This window comes from Eschrichtius robustus, chromosome 3 (assembly GCF_028021215.1).
Source record: "Eschrichtius robustus isolate mEscRob2 chromosome 3, mEscRob2.pri, whole genome shotgun sequence".
In the NCBI taxonomy this organism is placed as follows: domain Eukaryota; kingdom Metazoa; phylum Chordata; class Mammalia; order Artiodactyla; family Eschrichtiidae; genus Eschrichtius; species Eschrichtius robustus.
Genome location: NC_090826.1, coordinates 171364552 through 171386943, shown reverse-complemented (window position 1 = coordinate 171386943; position 22392 = coordinate 171364552). Strand labels below are relative to the sequence as shown.

The following is a 22392-nucleotide window of genomic DNA, read 5'->3' as shown; positions in this document are numbered from 1 at the left end:
CCAAATGCTCATCCTGGCTATTTGTAATTAATACTAAGCATGGTAATTTCTATTTATATCTTTAAAATGTGTTTTTAAAAAAGAAATAATTTTTAAGTTTTTCCAGTCAGTTTTTTTCATTCTTTTTGCCTCACAGGTGGTTCCTAAATCAGACCAATATATCACATAGTTAGAGCAGCCTCTATTCTGGATAACTTTTCACTCATTCCTCATCCTAGGCAGATTTAGAAAGTCATTAAAGGGCTTCCCTGGTGGCGCAGTGGTTAAGAATCCGCCTGCCAATGCAGGGCACACGGGTTCGTGCCCCGGTCCGGGAAGATCCCACATGCCGCGGAGCAACTGGGCCCGTGAGCCACAACTACTGAGCCTGCGCGTCTGGAGCCTGTGCTCTGCAACAAGAGAGGCCGCGATAGTGAGAGGCCCGCGCACCACGATGAAGAGTGGCCCCTGCTCGCCGCAACTGGAGAAAGCCCTCGCACAGAAACGAAGACCCAACACAAAACGAAAAATAAATAAATAAATAAATAAAAAGTCATTAAAGATCACAGCTTTATGATCACATTAAAGATTCAGCTCACAGAATGAAATCAAACATACACACACATGAACACACACACACGTTTACAGGGGTTAGTCCTTTTTTTGGGGTCTTATTTTTAAAGAAAGCCTTCCTGTGTGAGATCTTATTTTTTGCAAGTATTCCACTGAGCAGTATCTTATCTTTATAATCTTGAAGTTTATCTTGGAGTTTATCTAAAAGAAATTCTTTCAGTCATCAAGGTCAACACCTCTTTTCTTTCTCTCTCCTTGTTTTCCATTTTCTTTCTAAGGAATTGGAAGAAAATGCAGGCAGATGAGTAGTTAAGTAATCCCAGCGCTGTGCATGTCACTTGGACCAGAGCCAGGCACATGTAAAGGTCTTCACTTGCCAAAAACACACCAGGGACCTCTTAAGCAATCAGGAATTGCTACGTGTGTGCAAGAGCTAACATCTTGAACACAATAGAAATCTGTAATTCAATTATCCTCTCTTTCTCATACATCTGCCCTCTGAGCATCCCAACATGTAGGAGCTCGAAAGTCTAAACTGGAAACTACTGAGAGCTCCCCCTGCATGAGGGCAGGCAGCGAGGTCACTTCCCTCTGGTTCACAAAGGAGCATAAGGAGGAGGAATGGAGAATTGGCTCTACCCTCAAGAAGCCCTGGGGAAATGGGAAGGAAGGGAAAGGGAAACAATAACAGAAGAAAAAAGCATCTAGACAAAGGGTAGCCTATAATCAGGAAGAAGAGTTAGAGTCATGAAAGCAAAGCAAAGGGAAACTTAACCAAGTGTTAATTTCTGTTGCTCCTTGAGTTCTCTTGGGGGACACTGATAGCATTCTTGGGAACTGGTCCTCAAAAAAAGGAGGAATTTCTTTGCGTGAGATAAGAAGAACTTATTTTTGCCGTTGGCACATTTTCTACTTAAAGGAGATTCACTACCTCCAGTCTTTCCCACATGCAAGTGTTCTACTTCTGAAAATGGTATCCTAAAATACACAAGACATTATTCACTACCTGTATAGGATATGAGAATTAGAAAAAAAGTATCCCCCAGCAGTTTTGCTCATATTTATGATAGTGGGCCAGGACATTTTCCATAAAAATGAGTTAACTTCCAGCAGGCAAAAAATGTATAGTATGTGCTGATCTTGAACAGAGAGTATTTATATGCTATATTTTATCACCCACAGACCCTACAGAGCTAGGTTTTTCTCCTGGGATGCATTGTTAATATTTCAACCTCTGTACATGTCAAATGGAAACAAAGATTGTTTCAAAAGGTAAATACAGTGCTGTCTTTCTTCCTGGCACAATACAGATGCAGTATATTTAACTAGAGTTACTATGAAAACCGCATGTTTTTTACAAGATGTGGCAACATTATGCAAATGGCTTAATCCAGTTAAATCCTTTTAAGCGCTATGTGTTACGCAGGGTTCTTTTGATTGCAAGTAATGGAAACCTAACTCAAATGTACTTAGAGGGAATTTATCGGTTGATACTGAAACATCTCAAGTTATCAAATGAAGGATTAAATAACTAATTCATTAGAAGGACAAGGATGCTGTTAGCCCTCAAAAATAAATGGACCAAAGTTTCAAAACTGTCGGACTTTCTGTCTGTGTCCCTTATCTTTCCTTTTCTATGTTGGCTTCTTTCTCTTTTAGTTCAGATTTCTTCCAGAGTGCAGGAAAACACAGTACCTGGCCAAGCCAAGGCTTCATACCCTTCAGCTTTTAACTGCAGAAAAGGCTTTATCCTTCTCTTTATTCCCATTTGGAAAATACAGGTGAAGAATTCTGACTGGCTTGTCTGTATCTGGTGCTCGTCCCGCAGCCAAAAGTGTCACCCTCGCATCAACTGTCAGAGTGTGCTCTTTCCTTGGAGTGCCTTCTTCAGATGTTGATTATCTACCAAAATGGAATGAATGTTACTCTCTTCCTTCCAGTTCAGCACCAAGAGCGGCATCATGAGAAGTAATCTCGGATGCTGAAGATCTTGTGTGGGAATCCTGGATGGGCTACTTGTGAGCTGAGACCTTCAGAAAAATTACCCCACTCTTCGAGTTTGAGTTTCCTGCTCTGTAAAATGAAAAAAGAAGCATTTTCTCAAAAGAAATGCAGACTGATGCAACATGTTGTGAGTCTTATGTTCATGAGGCTGAATGCAAGAAACCACAAGCAAATGAGGACAGAGTGTATCGTTCCATTTTATAAAATTCTAGGAAAGGCAAAACTGTCTTACAGCGAGAGAAACTCAATCCATCCTTGGGGGTGTGTTTGGAGGATGTTGAATGAAAAAGCACGAGGGTAAAGGGTACAAGCTTTCAGCTAAAAAATGAATGAGGTCTGAAGATCTAATGTACAACACGGTTACTGGAGCTGATAACATTGTACTGCATAATTGAAATTTGCTAAGAGAGTGGAACTTAAATCTTCTCACCAAAAAAAAAAAAAAAAAAGAAGATAAATATGTGAGGTGATGAAGAATTAATTAACTACATTAACTAATTCCATGGGGAGAAATCTTTCACAACACATCGCGTATGAAACCACCACAATTCACACTTTAAATAACTTACAATTTTATGTGTCATTTATACCTCCATAAAGCTGAATTTTTTAAAAAAATGTATATATGTATGTATGTATTTATTTATTTGGCTGTGCAGGGTCTTAGTTGCGGCATGCAAGATCTTCGTTGCCACATGTGTGATCTTTAGTTGTGGCATGTGGTATCTAGTTCCCTGACCAAGGATCAAACCCTGGTCCCCTGCATTGGGAGCATGGAATCTTAGCCACTGGACCACCAGGGAAGTCCCTGAAATTTTGAAAATACAAAAGAGAAAAAAGAAAAAGGCAAGAAGGATCTTTCTGGGAAAATAAAAATGTTCTACATCTTGATTCGGGTAAAGGTTATATGGGTGTATATATTTGTGAAAAGTCTTTGACTCATATACCTAAAATATAAGAATTTTACTTTGTATAAATTATGTCTTGATAAAGTTGAGTTTATTAAAAAGTGTGTCTTTCTTCAGAGGGTTGAGACGAGCATCAAATTAAGCAGGGCACGTCAAAGCCTTTGCAAACATAAAGTGACATACACATTTTAAAAATTCCATTTAATTGTGTCTTTGGCTAGTTTGCTTAGTTAAATTAAAATGTTGATACAACTAAACATGGGATCAGACTCTACTACCATAAATGACTCTTGTCCCTTTGGCAGTGTCTTCTCTGGGCTCTTCCCACTCTAGGAGTCCAGTTCTCTAAATCCCAGGTGGTAAGGCTTTTAAAGGTATCCCAACCCTTGGTGTCATTTGTAGCCATTCGGTCTTCAGGAAGACACAAATTGCAACAGAGAAAAGTATACTCATCACAAGAGACACCACTAAAGTTTCCTCCCCCTGCAGGGATGGCATTGCTTCTGACCTTTGTAAGGCTGCCTTGTTATGCATTTCAGTTATTTCTTGTTGCTTAATAAACTACTGCAAAAACAAAACTTAGAGTTTAATACAGCAATGATTTATTATTTCTCATGATTGTGTGTGTTGGCTGGGCTCAGTTGGGCAGTCCTTTTCCACATGGTGTCAGTTGGGGTCATCCATGTGAGTGCATTTAGCCAGGAACTCGGCTAGGGTTGGAACACCCAAGAGGGCTGCACTCATATTTGGCACCTCAGCTGGGGTAGCTGGAATGGCTGGGGGTTGCCTGGGCTTCTCTCTTTCCACATGGTTTCTCATAACTCATTCATCCAACCCAAGCTCCTTTCTGTGGCATCTAGATACCAAAAGGATGAAAACAGAAGTTGCAAGTCCTTCCCAAGTTCTGACCTCAGTAGTCTCAGAAAATCACTTCCACGTCATTCACTGGTCAAAGCAAGTCATTAGATCATCCCTACTTTATGACATGGGGAATAACATGCCACTTCTTGATGGGAAGAGTGCCCTTCAATGGAAGGATGGGAAGAATTGTTGGTGGACAGCTTTACATACAGTCCACTGCATTCTGCCATTCAGTTCTTTCACCCATTATAAATAATTAAGTTTAAGGTCAGTTAGCCCCAAAGACTTAGGCTACAAAATGAAGGACTCATTCATTCATATATTCATTCATTCAAATAACAAGTATCAAGAATCTATGTGCCAAGTACATTGTATGCTATACACACCAAACCCAAATTCCCTTCACACAATAGGTCAGGAAACCACCCAGGACCTGGAGCTGCAATCTTGGCAAGTTCAATCACACCTTTATTAAATCACATGAAGAAAAGTTCCCATTTGCCTGGCTTTTAGGAAAAATAGACTACTTTGAAGGTCACCAGCCTATCCTCTGGATCTAAGAGGAACTTCTTTATATTTCCTCAGCTAGATCATAATTTTTTCCCTTTTGAAAGAAGACTTAGGATCAGAGTGAATAAATAGAGAGAACTAGCTGTTTGTGTACATTAAGGCAGGATCTACTGAAAGATGGAATTGGGTTCAGTCTTATTCTGTTAATTATTCCATTATTGTCATCTATCCACTCCATAATAATAAGTGCTTGCTATCTGCTATATCATAAACACTTCTATTTCCTGATGTAGAGGAATAACCCTTTCATCTACCTTCACTTTAAGCTTAATAAAGTTTCAGGCCCAGCTTCCTACTGGCATTTGTTAAAAGTCATAACTCAAATAGGCTTAATCCTGAGGAAGGCTGGGACTGGGAACCAGGTGGAAGCCTAGCTGGAGAGGTCCAAAACCAGGGTATTAAGACTCCTTTCCTTCAAGTGTATGGTACCCTCCTCAGGGACACCAGGGTCTCCAGTGGCCAACTGCCAGGTCTCTTCCATCAGCTTGATGCCTTTGAGTTCTTTTTTCTTCTCCCCTTCTTATCCTGATAAAACCTTACTGATTCTATGACCTAATCCCTCTAGGGTTAACTGAATCACAAAAGGATGTTAAAGATTGACAGCAGCTTCCTGTGTTACCTCACCAAGAGACATTTGCATTTGGACTCTCAGAACAGAAGCAAATGATCCCATTAGGCACAAAGCCCTAATGGAACCAGGCAAAGGCATGAGAGAGATGCACTGGGGTCAAAGTCTCATGCCAGCATTCCTTACTTCATAAGATGTATGCAGCTTTTATCTACCTATCAAATAAATTTGTCTGCTTAAAAAACTCCATGCATTTTCTCTTGGAAACTTTATTTTTTTTTTAAATGCTTGGTGGATGGTTGTCAAGAGACATATCAGAAGAGAGCCCTTGATTCCTTGTGGAAGCAAGCCACTGAAACACCCTCATTTGTTTTTGTCAGAGGACTCTACTACAGAACTTTGGGTTCTGGGAATTGATTAAGACCAAGAGTTTGAGGGGGAAATGAGGTCAAGGTCACTGCCACACCACATGGCTGGGGTTTAGCTCACTGTTGGTGTGTGGGTTTGCTTTAACGACGTGAAGCAGGTTAATAAACAGAACATGCTATATTTTGGAAGATGAATGAAGCCCAGTACTGGGAGACTCTTGGGTGGAGTTTGTGAACCCTCTCCTGAGACAGAAATGGGACCTCTGAGGTTTCTCGTGGAAATTACAAAATTTGTGGAATCGAAAACAGAGAAGTGGCCAAATCTTAGAAGCTGAATGAGAATGACTCATTTGGGTAAGGTACTTTGCAGCCTGTACAAACATTGCTCAGTCACTGTCAGGGCTGGAAATGTCTTTAGGTGGGCTCTGAAGAAGGCACTTTGGTTTCAAATCCTGATGACCACAGAGAAATTAATTTCTCCTCGTCTTTGTTGCCTCTGTTTTAAATAGAGATAATAAGAGTATCTACCTCAGATGTTGTGAGAAGTAAGAGAGGGTCTGGAGCGTTTTGAACAGCGTGTGTCCCATAGTACATGCTAAGGAAGTGTTCCTCATTATTATTTAAGTATTGTCAACTCCTTATCGTGTTTATTGCACATTAGAATAGCTGGACAAATATTCCCAATAATGATGACTGCACAGACATCTGCCTATCAAAGAGGGGGATGGCCCAACAATATGCTGTATGATAGGAAGAAGGTGGGCTGATTTCTCAGGCCTCTTGAAAACTGAAGATACTGTGGTTTGAGGAATCCAGGTTTCAGATGAGTAATCCGCCATTTGCCTACATGTCCAAAGGCGAATGAGGCATTGACTCATTTTATGAAAGCCTTTCCTCCAGGCTTCCAATGCTAAGTAACAACACTTTTCCTCCTCATCCAACTAACCATCTTTCTCTCCGAGCATCAGGTATCCATTCCAGGACCGAACATCTGTGTTTCATCACCAGGTGACCCAACTGTTCTTTTACCTTTGTCAAAGTCCTCTGTATGTTCTGGACGGTGCGTAGCCAGAAGTGTATGTATTTTTATGGCAGGATATAAAGTAAGCAAACACAAAGATATATAAAGTATAAACTGGCAAGTTGAAGCAGCAGAAGTACCATAGGGTGGCCCCAGGCAGAAGTGTTAGAAAACAGATATTAACCCTTGAGAAGACTCAGCAAAAGCTTACAAAACAGGCATAATGCATTCATCCACTCTGAAAATGATCTGGGTGTTTTCAGCAGGGACTCAAATGTAGGACTCAGCATCATTGACAGAGTTTCTGTGAGCAGTTTTTTCAAACTGTGAGAAGTCCCATGGATCTCCTAGATCTGGGGAGCGAAGAAGAGTCTCTGTCAATTAGAAATAATTAGAGGGAAATGGCATTGACTGTTGTGAATGAACAACCAGATCAGCTTTTTAAAAATGCAAGTCAACTGAAAAACTCTGATTTATCCATTCAACAATAAATGCATTTTTGAGCTTTTATGGTGAAGTATCTGTCCCCAGTCCTCTCTACATGTAAGGGATGTAAACCTCCCACCTTCCTGTAGTTTAAAAATCTGGTGAAAATGACAGATAATACACAAATAATCAAACAAACATAACGTTCAATTGCAGGTAGTGCATTGAATAAAAATGAAACAGGGTAAGAGGTAGAGATGACAGGGTTGGGGGTATTGTAGAGAGGGGTCAGGAAAGACAGAATGGTCTGGATCCCCTGTTTCTGGAGCGCCATGATTGAGTCAAGGGAAGTCCCTCTGTGCGATATTGATGGAGACAGACTCAACTCCTCCCCCCCCCCCCCAGATTTGTAACTATTTCTGACCTTTGGTCAAAGGGAGGGAAATTAGAAATGATTAACCTGCAGGCTTTCCTGAAAGCTAGCACTAGCAGACTTTTTTTTTTTTTTTAATTTATTTATTTAATTTATTTATTTTTGGCTGTGTTGGGTCTTTGTTGCTGCGCGCGAGGTTTCTCTAGTTGCGGCGAGCGGGGGCTACTCTTCGTTGCGGTGCGCGGTCTTCTCACTGCGGTGGCTTCTCTTGTTGTGGAGCACGGGCTCTAGGCACGCGGGCTTCAGTAGCTGTGGCATGCAGGCTCAGTACTTGTGGCTCATGGGCTCTGGAACGCAGTCTTAGTAGCTGGGGCACACAGGCTTAGTTGCTCCGCAGCATGTGGGATCTTCTCGGACCAGGGCTCCAACCCGTGTTCCCTGCGTTGGCAGGCGGATTCTTAACCACTGCGCCACCAGGGAAGCCCACTAACAGACTTTCTGAAGTTTCTTTCAGCCCTGTAACAAACTCTCCTTTATCCAGTTATCTCCAGAAGCTGAGATTCACTTGTCCCCAAGTAGCTTGAAAACTAGTCAGAGGAAACAGTGACAATGCTTTAAAGGGTTTGCTATTCCTCGATTTGCAGAGTCAGTATAAATAGACCATGTTTTAAAAGGTGAGCCAGAAAAACCCCAAAAGGTTGAAAAATAGAGAAGCTAAAAATAAATGACTAAAAGAGAAAAGTTCCTGTAATTTTAAGTTTAAAATACGAGGTTGAGTAATCAGGAAAGTATTTTTACTGCCTTGTCAATATTTTTCCTGGAAGCTCAAGTAAATAGACCTTCTTCAGATCTGCAGTGTGCGTGCCTAATGGTCTTAGGTGTCTCTGACCACAGAATAACTTTATCCTTAAGAAACAGAGCAAACAGGAAGTTTGTGGTTTTAGCATTCCCCACAAATAACTCAATATATGGATGTATATAAAAAAGGTTCAGTGCCATAGGACAGATAATTTGGGTCTATTTGAGAAGTGTTTCCCCTCTAGTGGAACCTTTCATACGAACATTTCCATGCATTGAAAGGTAGTCCTTTTGCCAAGAGTGATCATTGTATTTTCTGCATCATTTGTACTCTCTTTCAATTTACTGTTCCGTGCCCAGCAGAGGTGCAGAAAGCATAAGAGAGGTTGTCCCTTTTCCAAGTTGAGTCCTCATTTATTTACCCTGCTGGTGAAAAACCCACTGGCTTTCATCTCTTCTGAATCTGCAGCCAGGTGAGGCAGGGGGTCACAAATGTTGAACAGAGTTTAAAAAGGAGAAAAATTATCATAAGAGCCTTCAAGCACACATTGCTCCCCAGTTCTAGCTGTCCCTGGGTTTATGAGGTATTTGCCCAAAGCCCTGATGTTCAGGCCAGGGGAGCAGCACGTGGTTTTGTTGGCAGCCAGGAGCTCTGTCTCTAACTGGGGCATGTTTCCACTGGCTAATTCGTAAGGTTGTACTGATCCTAGGGTTTAACACAAATCCATCACTTGAATAACTGGCACCCCTCAACCCGTGGATCCTTGATTATTTGATGCTGGATGGAAAGTAGGCGCTGGGAATTGTCAGGGGAAACAAAAGGCAGATCGGATGCCCATATATCACTTTGAAGGCCACCAATACAGTGTGTACTTTCCAGTCAGACATGACTAATAGGTCTTCAATCTGGAATTGGCCAGTGTGCGGCCTGCAGGGTTAACAGAGAGGAAGGCTCACTCTCTCTTCCAAAAAGATCCAATATGAACTAATATCTCCATTTGTCTGATGGCTTCTGACTGAAAATATTTGAAAGATCACTTGGAGGCTGGATTTTTTGAATTGGTAAAAATTCATAATTTTACCCCAGAAGGAAAAAATAATGTTGTTCTTCTAGATTGTTTAGCAACTTCTGACTTCATCAACATGCCAAAACTTCCAGTTAATTCAGTCAAAAAACCCAGTCAGACCAGTCATTTTCAGGCAAATAAAAGCGAATACTTCTTCAAATAGCAAGTAGCAAATTATTTCCAAGACATTGTATGGGTTGAAAATATCAAATGCTCCAAGAAAGCATTAGATAAATCTATTGTTAATCAACTTAATATAGTTTGTCATGGAAAAGCTAGCATATCCTATAAACATCCATGAAACAGACTGACCTCGAAACAGACAACAACCACACTTTGATACAAAGTGGCCCAAAAAGCCAACATGCAACGATAAATGTGAATTCCTTGATGTTCTTGAATTTGATATAATGTGGGCAAAAAATAAATGAGTAAATAAATAATCATCTGAGCATTTCTCTGTCATGTTGATGTAGCCTTGTTTTCTTTCTTCCCAGGACATATTTGAGATGGCTATACTGTATACCAGTTTGTCCTCACCATCTGACACATCCATGACATTTCTTCCTCCAGAAAGGCAGTAAACAGTAAGCAGACAAGAAACAACTTTTTTCCCACAGTGTCTTGAGTCTGGTCTTGTTTATCTTTCTCTAACAACGGAAACAGATGTATTCCTATGCTTACAGCTTCCTAGATGTATTACTCTAAAATTCCATCAGCTGTTCAGAGATGTTGCTAGTTTTGAAAGGAGTGAGGGCTTTGCCAAATTAATTGCTTGACTCAAGACATTGCATTTTCTGCATGCAAAGCCCACTCTCTGCAGTAGTTGGGGTCCTGTTATAGTGGATGATGATCATAAACTCTCAGCAAAGTGGACCTTCAAGTGGAACTTAATGTTCCTGGAAACACTGTGTGACAACAATAAAGACCTGGAGCTCAGAATCAGCGATGAATAAAATTGCTTTAATCTTGCCATCAGCTTTGGTCAGAATTGATCCCAAGGCCCTGTGCAATAGTTGGTGTCCAGTTGAGGTCAAGTATCCTGGGTTATGGGAAAAAACAGACCCAGAATCTGGATAGAAAGTAGGCAAAACGTTATAGAGTCACACTCTAACTGTTAGAGAAGCCTGTTTTGAAAAAAGCATCTTTCCTTTTCTCTAAATTATAGTGATCCTTCACTAAGTGTGCTTGTATCTTCCACTAACTTTAGCCTTTACGAAAAAAGTATACATTTTTGCCTTTATAATTCTCTGTACTAATGTGCTGAGCAACATAAACTTAGAAAGATGTTCAATTTAGAGCTGTGTAAAACACAGTGCTTAACAGCAATAGTGAAATATACACTTTTTTCAACTGCACACGGAGCATTCAGCAAAATTGACTATATTCTGGGCCATAAAGCAAACATTAACAAATTTAAAATGATAGAAATCATACAAAGTATGTTCTTGGATAATAAAAGGATTAAACTAGACATCAATAACAGAAAGATACTTGAAAAATTCCTTAAATATTTGGAAATTAAGAAACCATACTTCTAAATAACCCATGATTCAGATAGGCAGTGAGGGGAAATTTTAAAACACTTTAAGCTGAAAAAAATTAAACTATACTGTAGCAATATCTGCTGGATACAGAGAAAGTTATGATTACAATTTGCCTACATCAGGATTGAAAAAAGAGTTATCACTCCTGACCCCACAGACAAAAGAATAATGAAATGCTACAAACAATTCAGTGCCTTCAAAATGCAACAATTTAGATGAAACTGACATTCCTTGAAAGACACAAGCTACAAAAATTTATTCAAGAAGAAATAAATAACAAGAAACATCTATTACAGAAATTGAGTTTGTAGTTAAAAACCTTTATACAAAGAAAACTCCAAGCTTGGGTGATTTAACTGGGTAATTCTATCGACCATTTAAGGAAGAAATAATACAAATTATAAACAATCTCTACTGGAAAATAGAAGGGGAATAAACACTCCCCAACTCATCTAATGGGATCATCATTACCTAATATCAAAACCAAACAAAACATTACAAGAAAAGAAAACTACAAGTCAATATCCCTCATGAACATACACTCAAAACTCTTCAACAAAATATTTGCAAATGAAATCCATCAATATATAAAAAGGTTGCTAGGTCATGACCAAATGGTGTTTATACGAGGATTACAAACTGATTCAACATTTAAAAATTAATCAATATGGAAGAAATAGAAAATATGAACAGACCAATCACAAGCACTGAAATTGAAACTGTGATTAAAAATCTTCCAACAAACAAAAGCCCAGGACCAGATGGCTTCACAGGTGAATTCTATCAAACATTTAGAGAAGAGCTAACACCTATCCTTCTCAACTCTTCCAAAATATAGCAGAGGGAGGAACACTCCAAACTCATTCTACGAGGCCACCATCACCCTGATACCAAAACCAGACAAAGATGTCACAAAGAAAGAAAACTACAAGCCAATAACACTGATGAACATAGATGCAAAAATCCTCAACAAAATACTGGCAAACAGAATCCAACAGCACACTAAAAGGATCATACACCATGATCAAGTGGGGTTTATCCCAGGAATGCAAGGATTCTTCAATATACTCAAATCAATCAATGTGATACACCATATTAACAAACTGAAGGAGAAAAACCATATGATCAACTCAATAGATGCAGAGAAAGCTTTTGACAAAATTCAACACCCATTTATGATAAAAACCCTCCAGAAAGTAGGCAAAGAGGGAACTTTCCTCAATATAATAAAGGCCATATATGAGAAACCCACAGCCAACATCGTCCTCAATGCTGAAAAACTGAAACCATTTCCACTAAGATCAGGAACAAGACAAGGTTGCCCACTCTCACCACTATTATTCAACATAGTTTTGGAAGTCCTAGCCACGGCAATCAGAGAAGAAAAATAAATAAAAGGAATCCAAATCGGAAAAGAAGAAGTAAAGCTGTCACTGTTTGCAGATGACATGATACTATACATAGAAAACCCTAAAGATGCTACTAGAAAACTACTAGAGCTAATCAATGAATTTGGTAAAATAGCAGGAAACAAAATTAATGCACGGAAATCTCTTGCATTCCTATACACTAATGATGAAAAACCTGAAAGAGAAATTAAGGAAACACTCCCATTTATGGTTGCAACTAAAAGAATAAAATACCTAGGAATAAACCTACCTAAGGAGGCAAAAGACCTCTATGCAGAAAACTATAAGACACTGATGAAAGAAATTAAAGATGATACAAACAGATGGAGAGATATACCATGTTCTTGGATTGGAAAAATCAACATTGTGAAAATGACTGTATTACCCAAAGCCATCTACAGATTCAACGCAATTGCTGCCGAACTACCAATGGCATTTTTCACAGAACTGAACAAAAATTTTTACAATTTGTATGGAAACACAAAAGACTCTGAATATCCAAAGCTATCTTGAGAAAGAAAAATGGAGCTGAAGGAATCAGGTGCCTGACTTTAGAATATACTACAAAGCTACAGTAATCAAGGCAGTATGGTACTGGCACAAAAACAGAAATATAGATCAATGGAACAGGATAGAAAGTCCAGAGATAAACCCACGCACATATGGTCACCTTATCTTTGATAAACGAGGCAAGAGTATACAATGGAGAAAAGACAGCCTCTTCAATAAGTGGTGCTGGGAAAACTGGACAACTACATGTAAAACAATGAACTTACTACACTCCCTAACACCATACACAAAAATATACTCAAAATGGATTAAAGACCTAAATGTAAGGCCAGAGACTATAAAATTCTTAGGGGAAAACATAGGCACAACACTCTACGACATAAATCACAGCAAGATCCTTTTGGACCCACCTCCTAGAGAAATGGAAATAAAAACAAAAATAAACAAATGGTTCTTAATGAAACTTAAAAGCTTTTGCACAGCAAAGGAAACCATAAACAAGACGAAAAGACAACCCTCAGAGTGGGAGAAAACATTTGCAAATGAAGCAACTGACAAAGGATTAATCTCCAAAATATACAAGCAGCTCATGCAACTCAATATCAAAAAACCAAACAACCCAATCCAAAAATGGGCAGAAGATCTAAACAGACATTTCTCCAAAGAAAATATACAGATTGCCAAGAAACACATGAAAGGATGCACAACATCATTAATCATTAGAGAAATGCAAATCAAAACTACAATGAGCTATCACCTCACACTGGTCAGAATGGCCATCATCAAAAAACCTACAAACAATAAATGCTGGAGAGGGTGTGGAGAAAAGGGAACCCTCTTGCACTGTTGGTGGGAATGTAAATTGATACAGCCACTATGGAGAACAGCATGGAGGTTCCTTAAAAAACTAAAAATAGAATTACTATATGACCCAGCAATCCCACTACTGGGCATATACCCTGTGAAAACCATAATTCAAAAAGAGTCATGTACCACAATGTTCATTGCAGCTCTATTTACAACAGCCAGGACATGGAAGCAACCTAAGTGTCCATCAACAGATGAATGGATAAAGAAGATGTGGCACATATATACAATGGAATATTACTTAGCCATAAAAAGAAATGAAATTGAGTTATTTGTAGTGAGGTGGATGGACCTAGAGACTGTCATACAGAGTGAAGTAAGTCAGAGAGAGAAAAACAAATACCGTATGCTAACACATATATATGGAATCTAAAAAAAAAAAAAAAAAAAAAAAAAAAAGGTTCTGAAGAACCTAGGGGCAGGACAGGAATAACGACAGACGTAGAGAATGGACTTGAGGACACGGGGAGGGTGAAGGGTAAGCTGGGCCGAAGTGAGAGAGTGGCATAGACATATATACAGTACCAACTGTAAAATAGATAGCTAGTGGGAAGCAGCTGCATAGCACAGGGAGATCAGCTCGGTGCTTTGTGACCACCTAGAGGAGTGGGATAGGGAGGGTGGGAGGGAGACGCAGGAGGGAGGAGATATGGGGATATATGTATACATATAGCTAATTCACTTTGTTATACAGCAGAAACTAACACACCATTGTAAAACAATTATACTCTGCTAAAGATGTTAAAAAAAATATAAGCAACAAAGGTAACTTTTGAGCTTATGAAATTTTTGTGTATCATGATTATGACGGCAAACACATATTTCTCAGAACTCATAGAGCTTTATACCACAAAGATTAATTTTTCTGTATGTAATTTTTTTTAAAAAAATCAACAAGGATGTTGTTGTGGGTACCCAAAATGGAATACAAACTTAACAAATGACAGTAAATCTTTCACAAACTAATAGCATAACTACACCAAAGCGGGTAGGGAAGAAAAAGAATTAACCTAAATTACTTTGGAATAGAGTATTTTGGTCAGATATGGTAAGGCTAAAGAATAAAAGAACTGTGCAAGTCTGTAGTTAGTAAATTTGCTTTTCTCAGGGGAATAAGTTAGCAGTTCTGTGTTTGTCCTAGGGTTGAACAAATAAAAAATATATTAGAAATAATGAGAGCCAAGTTTCCCACTGTCTGAGAAGAAAGTCACAAATAAGCCAAGGGGCAAGGTTAGAATGAACACCATGGCGTGTTCATGGAATGAAAGGTATCACTATCAGCTCATTTTTTTAAAAATATAAATACAAATAGAAACAGAGTAAACATAGATGTATGTGCATGCATGAGTTAGTATGTATGCATATACTTCTAATCTCTGTACACTGAGACTGTCTAGAAGTAATGACAAGCTTGTAGCAATGAGCACACCTAAGAACCAGATCTTTGCTTTTAAAATATCATTCTCAAAAAAGGAACCAGGGGCGTTTGGAGAAGTGGTTTATTCCAGGGTTGGGCCGAGAAAATACAAATGAAACTTGGTGCCAGAAAGTAAGGAAATGGTCCCAGAGTATGGAAGCATGAACAGAGAAGCCAACCTAAAAGAGCTCCAAATGGCCAAATCTGGACCAATTTTAGCATCAAAAATAACAACAGTATTAGATTTACTTCATAAAATATGATAAATAATACTCTGTCTATATTGATATGAGTAAATAATTGAATAAACAAATAAGTGAAGAAGGGGCAGCTCTTCCTTACAGAAGAACTCCAATTAATAAACATAGAAAGAATGAAAATCAACATTAGATCCATTAACTGATGCTAAAATTTGTAGGTGAAAATTGGAAAAGAAGTTGGATATTTGCACTATCTCAAAGTATTTCTTCAAGGTATTTATTTATAAAGGAAAACATGGTGGCTTTACAATGGAGAAACCCATCCGATATCATATTAACCATGTAATCAAGGTTATCATCACCAATAATGAGGTTTATTTATTTCATATGCCCCTTGATATAGTGTACAGAAAAGGACACATCTCTTCTGTGGCATTCTGGTAAAAAATTCATAACCTCCATCTAATCATGAGAAAACGTTAGACAAATACAAATAGAAGAAAATTCTACAAAATTACTGAACATTACTCTTCAGAAGGGTCAAGGTTATGAAAATCACGAAAAGACTGAGGAACTGTCACACATTATGAGGAGAATAAAGAATACATGACAACTTGAATCCATGATGCAGGATTCCAGATTGACTTCTGTAAAAACAAACCAACAAACACACAAAAAGACATTAGTGGAAAAACTGGTGAAATCCTAAATAAAGTCTCTAGCTTACTTCACAGACTGTACCAATATTAATTTCTTAGGTTTGATAATTGTACTATGACTGTGCAAAATGTTAACTTTGGGGGAAGGTGGGTGAGAGGTATAAAAGAACTTACATTCTTGCAAATTTTTGGTGAGTCTAAAATTATTTCAAAGTAAAAACTTAAAAAAATAATTAAAAGAGAGGAATGGGAAATACATACCAGTCACTGGTCTCTAGGAAGGATTGAATTCTGATGGGCGGGATTTTGAAGTCTTCCTGCTATGACAACAGAGATGGTCTCAATTCACACTGCTTCTACTCTCTGAGAGGAACTTTCTTTTTTTTTTTTTTTAATTTTTATTGGAGTATATTGGAGTATAGTTTTTACTATAAATTTTTACAAATTTGTTGGAGTTTATTGGAGTACAGTTTTATTGGGTTAAAAAGTTGTGTTAGTTTCTGCTGTACAGCAAAGTGAATCAGTTATACATATACATATATCCACTCTCTCTAAATTCTTTTCCCATGGGAGGGATAAATTGGGAGATTGAGAGAGGAACTTTCTTGATCATCGTCCTTCCTTCATCTTCCCCAGCATTGAACACTAATAAGTTCTTTTCTTGTTGATTGCAGATTTATTGAGGTATAATGGACAAATAAAATTGTAAGATATTTAAAGTGTACATCGTGGTGACCTGATAACACGTATACATTGTGAAAGGATTCTCCCCATTTAGTTAACACGTTCACCAACTCAATATTTATCTTTTGTGTGTGAGAGACAACATTTAAATTCTACTCTTTTAGCAAATTTCAATTACATTACAATACAGTGTTTATGAACTAGTCACCATGTTTTAGATTAGATCCTCAGAACTTATTCATTTTATAGCCTAAGGTTTGTATCCCTTTACCAACCTCTCCCTATTTCTTCCATCCCCCAGCCCCTGGCAACCTCCATTCTACTCTCTGTTTCTATGAGTTTGACTTTTTTTTTTTAGATTATACATATACCATGAAATACTTGTCTTTCCCTGTCTGACTTGTTTCACTTAGTGTAATGCCCTCAAAGTCCATCCAAGTTGTCACAAATGGCAGGATTTCCTTCTTTCTCATGGCTAAATAGTATTGCATTGCATACACATACCACATCTTCTTTATCCATTCATAATTGATGGACAATTATATTGTTTCCATATCTTGGTTACTATGAACAATGCTACAATGAACATTGGTGAGCAGATATCTCTTTGATATCTTGTTTTCATTTGGATATATACCCAGAAGTGGGATTGTTGGATCACAAGGTAGTTCTCAGTTTTTTTAAGGAAGCTCCATGTTGTTCTCCATAGGAGCTGTACCAATTTATATTCCCACCAACAGCGACCAAGGGTTTCCTTTTCTCCACATCCTCACCAACACTAGTTATCTCTTAGCTTTTTGATAGTAGCCGTTCTAACAGATGTGAGATGATGTCGAGTACCTTGTCATGTATCTGTTGACCATCCATAAGCCTTCAATGAAAACATGTCTACTGAGGTCCTCCACCCATTTTTAATTGGATTGTTTGTGTTTTTTGCTACTGACTTGTATAAGCTCTTTATAGTTTTGGCTATTAACCCCTTATCAGATATGTGATTTACAAATATTTTCTCCCATTCAGTAGGTTGCCTTTTCATTTTGTTGGTGATTTCTTTTGCTGTGCAGAAACTTTTTAGTTTGATGTAGTCCCACTTGTTTACTTCTGCTTCTGTTACCTTTGCTTTTGGTGTCAAATCCAAAAAATAATCGCCAAGACCAATGTCAAGAGCTTACTTCTTACATTTTCTTCCAGGAGTTTTATGGTTTCGGGTCTTACATTTAAGTCTTTAATCCATTTTGAGTTAATTTTTGTGTATGATGTAAGGTAGTTGTTTGGTTTCATTCTTTTTTATGTGGCTGTCCAGTTTTCCCAACACCATCTGTTGAAGAGATTACCCTTTCCTCGTTGTATATTCTTGGCTCCCTTATTATAAATTAATTGTTCATATATGTGTGGGTTTATTTCTGGACTCTATTCTTTTCCATTGATCTGTGTCCATTTTTAAAACTCTGGTAAATTCTTATTAGTCCATTATCCTTCAGAGCCACATCTAAAATAAGTGATGGGAACTATGTTCTCTTGGCAAAAGTACAACCTTTATGTCCTACTTCCTGCTGGTGCAGTTTTGATGTCCTGTAAATTGACTAAAGCTTAAACAGTCATTTCTTTGCCAATACAATTCCCTTAAAAAAATTGATATTAGACTTTAGATATTTTTGCTTCCAGTTGTTTTCATGTGTTAGCAAACTACCTAAAGGTCTTTTTTGGACATATTTCTAATTCCTGCTATATTTCACTATTTCCACTTGTGACACATGCCTATTGCTCACTTGAATGATAACTACTTTGAGGTCTTCTGAACCACAAGCCTGGTTGGAAAAGCCACTTCCTTGGTCTGTTCTTTGTCCATCCTCTGTCCCCTCAAATTTTTTTAAGTTTACATGTAATATTCTCTTCTATTTGAGGTATATAAAGAGTTAGCTTTTCCTAACATGAGAGACTCCAAATTTCTAGGCACTGTCTATTTTCTTTCTTTTCTGTTTGCAAATTAGCCACTTATTTTCTGAGATTGTATCTTTTTTGAAACACCTTGTTAAAGCAGCAAAGAACTGGAAACATACCCAAAACTTCTGGCTTTTTCTTGCTTCTCTTTAACGTACAGGCTCAGTGAACAAAGGCCATAAAATTTATTATAGGAAAGAGCTTTACCAACTCTCTTGTCACAGCATTATAAAGGTCATAAGCTCTCTGGCGTGTCCAGGCCAACTGCTGCCTGACCACTAAGCCAATGTCATGTATATTGGTTTGGTTGGAAGAACCCCACTTTTAGTGCCAATTTCTGAATTAACTAAGATGTAGCTGGGCAACAATACAGTGTCTTAAAGATCAAAGAGGCTTAACAGCAGTGTCCTTTAAAGAATAAAGACTTCATTTCTCTCTCATATAACAGTCAAAGTCTGAGTTGTTCTCCTCCATCTTTCCATCTTGTTTCTCTACCATTCCTTAGTGCACTGTTCTTACCTACGTGATGGAAGTTGGGGAAAAAAGCATGGGAAGTGCATGTGCAATGTTATAAGGGTACAGCCTGGAAATGGCACGTGCCATTCTCACAATCCACTTGAGGCATTTAGCATGCGGCCACACCTTGGTGCAACAGGTGTTTGCAAACACAATTTTTTCAAAGGGTAGGCATTTGCCCAGCTACACTCTAATTCTGCGGAAGAAGTAGAGAATAGATATTGGTGGACACATTCTCCACCACGCTGTTCTCTGGGATTATCTATCTCTGCATTTTCTTAGTTTCTCTCTCATTTTCTACACTATTTCTTTAGGTTTTTTTGCTGACTTCTTCTGCTCCTTTGCTTAACCCCTAAATAATTGTTAGGGATAAGTGCTCCAGGGGTTAGACTTTGGATCTCTCTTCTTACCTTATTTCCTGATTATCTCACCCATGCTATGGTTTTTAGTAACAGAAAAGGATGCCAGTTCCTAAACTCCTTTCTCTAGCCTTGTCCCCTCCACTCCACTCAAAATGTGGACGATGGCTATCATGTAACCAACTACTTGAGATCTCAATTCAGCACCTCAAACTTATCATGAGCAAAACTGAACTCTTCAGCTTACCCCGGCAAAATGACTTCTTCCATAGTATTTTGTTCATCCTGACAAATGGTAGCACCATCCAGCCAGTTTCCCAAGCCAAAAACACTTAGGAGATATCGTTGATGTATAAATCCTTCCCTCATTCCCCCATCCTATTTGTCAGCAAAGTCTTGTTGGCACTACCTTTAAAATGAATCCTGAACCTGTCTATGGTAGGCTGAATAAAGCCTCCCCAAAGATTTCCACATTCTAATCTCCAGAACCTGTGAATATTTTACACGGCATGGACAAGGAACCTTCCAGTTGTGATTAAGTTAAAGATCTTGAGATGGAGAGATTATCTGGTAGACCCAATGTAATCACAAGGGTCCTCAGAAGAGGGAGGCAGGAGGATCAGGGTTAGATCAGACAGAAGGTGACAGTGGAAGTAAAGAAAGAAAAGGCTATGTTAGACAAGCCAAGGTGTGAGGTCAGCCTCTAGACACTGGAATACGAAGGAAATGAATTCTCCCCTAGAGGGTCCAGGCGGAACACAGGCCTGCCGACACCTTGATTTTAGCCCAGGAAAACTGATTTCAGACTTCTCAGCTACAGAACTATAAGCTAATAAACTCATGATGTAGAAGCCATTAAAGTCGTGGCAATTTTTTTCAGCAGCAGTAGGAAACTAATACACTAATTCGTGTTTCTCCGTTTCTATGGTTTCTACCATAATTGAAAGCACAGATTCTAAGCCTGACTATCTGAATTCCAGCTCTGTCACTTAACTGCTATGGCCAAGCCCCTCAAAATTCCTGGGCCTCAGTTATCTCACCTGTGAAATGGAATTGCGGTAGGGTTGTTATGAGGATTCTGTGAGTTGCTATAATTAAAATGCTTGGAACAGTGCTTGGCATATGGTAAACATTTTATAAGTGTTTCCTATTATTGCTTCTGTAGCCTAGCACCCGGATATTTATAACGTGAACTACTTGAATATTCTTAGCTCGTCTCCCTGTAATCGTCTCTTGCCCCTGTAATCTCTTATTCACAGAGCAGTAAGATTGATATCTTTGCAACATAAAATCACATAATACCCCTGATTATCATCCTCCAAGGGTTTCCCATTGCAATTAAAATCAAATTCAAAGTTCTGACTATAGCCTGTGAGGCCTGATCTGATCTGGGCCACTCTCTCTGTTGTTCACTCCCTTTTACCACTCTGCCCTTCACTCTATCCCTTAAACACGCCAAACCCGTTTCTGCCTCAGCATCTCCAAGTGGGCTCTTCCTTTGCCCAGAATGTCATTTTCCCAGATCTTCGTGTGACTGTCTTGTTCTTGAAATTCAGTCAAGGTCTCCTTCTCAGAAAGGCTTTCCCTCATCACTCACACTAAAATAGCTACCTCTAACCAATGTTTACTTATTTATTTCATTTTTGCCCCTTGAAAGGAGCATACTGCCACATCCCCAGTGCTCAGAATGCTATCTGGCATACTGTAAGTACTCAATAAATATTTCTTAAATGAGTAAACTGTTGGCTGACATATGTGAAGGCTATTTTTGAGGTAGCATATTGGTGACTCCCACGTACATTATGAATTAGATTAGGATAGTTGTAAATCTTCCCTCTCAGCAGAAAGGTTCTGCCTAAAGAAAAAGTCATTTTTCCAGTGATGATTATGTCTCTTTTCTCACATTTAAAAAATTTTTTTCTTAACAAGTGCCTCTGAGGACATTTTCTACCAAATTACTGCAAAGGGGACCTTACATAACACTGTATGAGAGGTTGAACTATGTTTCACCTCTAAGTCCCATCCCTTTTAACTCTTAATTCAATTACATTTTTATCTTGTTTTGGTGAAGAGTGAAAATCTGTGTGGTCTAAAGTATCTACTTGAGATGATAATTCCTAGCTGCACAGCACTTCAGAGACTGATTGTTGAAAGAACTTGGAACTTACCTCTCAGAAGATGCAAAGGGAGCTGAGATCCAATAGCAAAAGGAGGGTAGATCTTTCATGGTCTGTAGACTAGCTCCCTTGATGTCCTCACATAGTGTTGGCCCATGGAATGTGGCATTAGTTGGTACACCTCTGTACCCTGTTCTTGCATGTTTGTTTTTTCCCTCTTTCCTTCTCAGCCTGAGGCTCTGTGCAAATAGAAAGAGGACTTTTCTCAATCTCCATCTCTCTAAACTCTTTCCAGCACCATCCCTTAAAATTCAAGACACTTCATGAGCCTAAAGTGTATTTTCATGTTGATGGGGCTTTCTGGGTGTTTCATTGTGGATCTTATTGGCTAATTTGGAGCTGGTAACCAATCTTTGGTCATTTTTAAGATGTAATAAATTGTGACATTGGGGTTTAGGGTTAATGGGAGAAAACAGACCCTTGGAGGGTGATTCACTCTTTTTCTCCCTAAAGACAACAAAGTGTAATCCTAGGGTGGCCTCGTCCACATTGCAAGTGCATACCTGGCATTTCCACTGACAGCCAGAGAGTGCCTGCTATTACTCAGAAGAAAAGATGGTATATCTGATAATCTGAAAGCACAAAGACTC

General features: G+C 38.7%; 1 long non-coding RNA gene across 1 annotated transcript; it reads right to left on the bottom strand.

Annotated features, from left to right (window-relative positions):
- Nucleotides 1-15948: 15948 nt before the first annotated feature.
- LOC137761624 (uncharacterized) lies at nt 15949-22083 on the bottom strand. The gene is made up of 3 exons (XR_011073436.1): nt 21794-22083; nt 16387-16445; nt 15949-16113 (listed from the first exon to the last, which is right to left on the bottom strand). It is a non-coding gene; the product is annotated as an uncharacterized lncRNA (long non-coding RNA).
- Nucleotides 22084-22392: the final 309 nt, after the last annotated feature.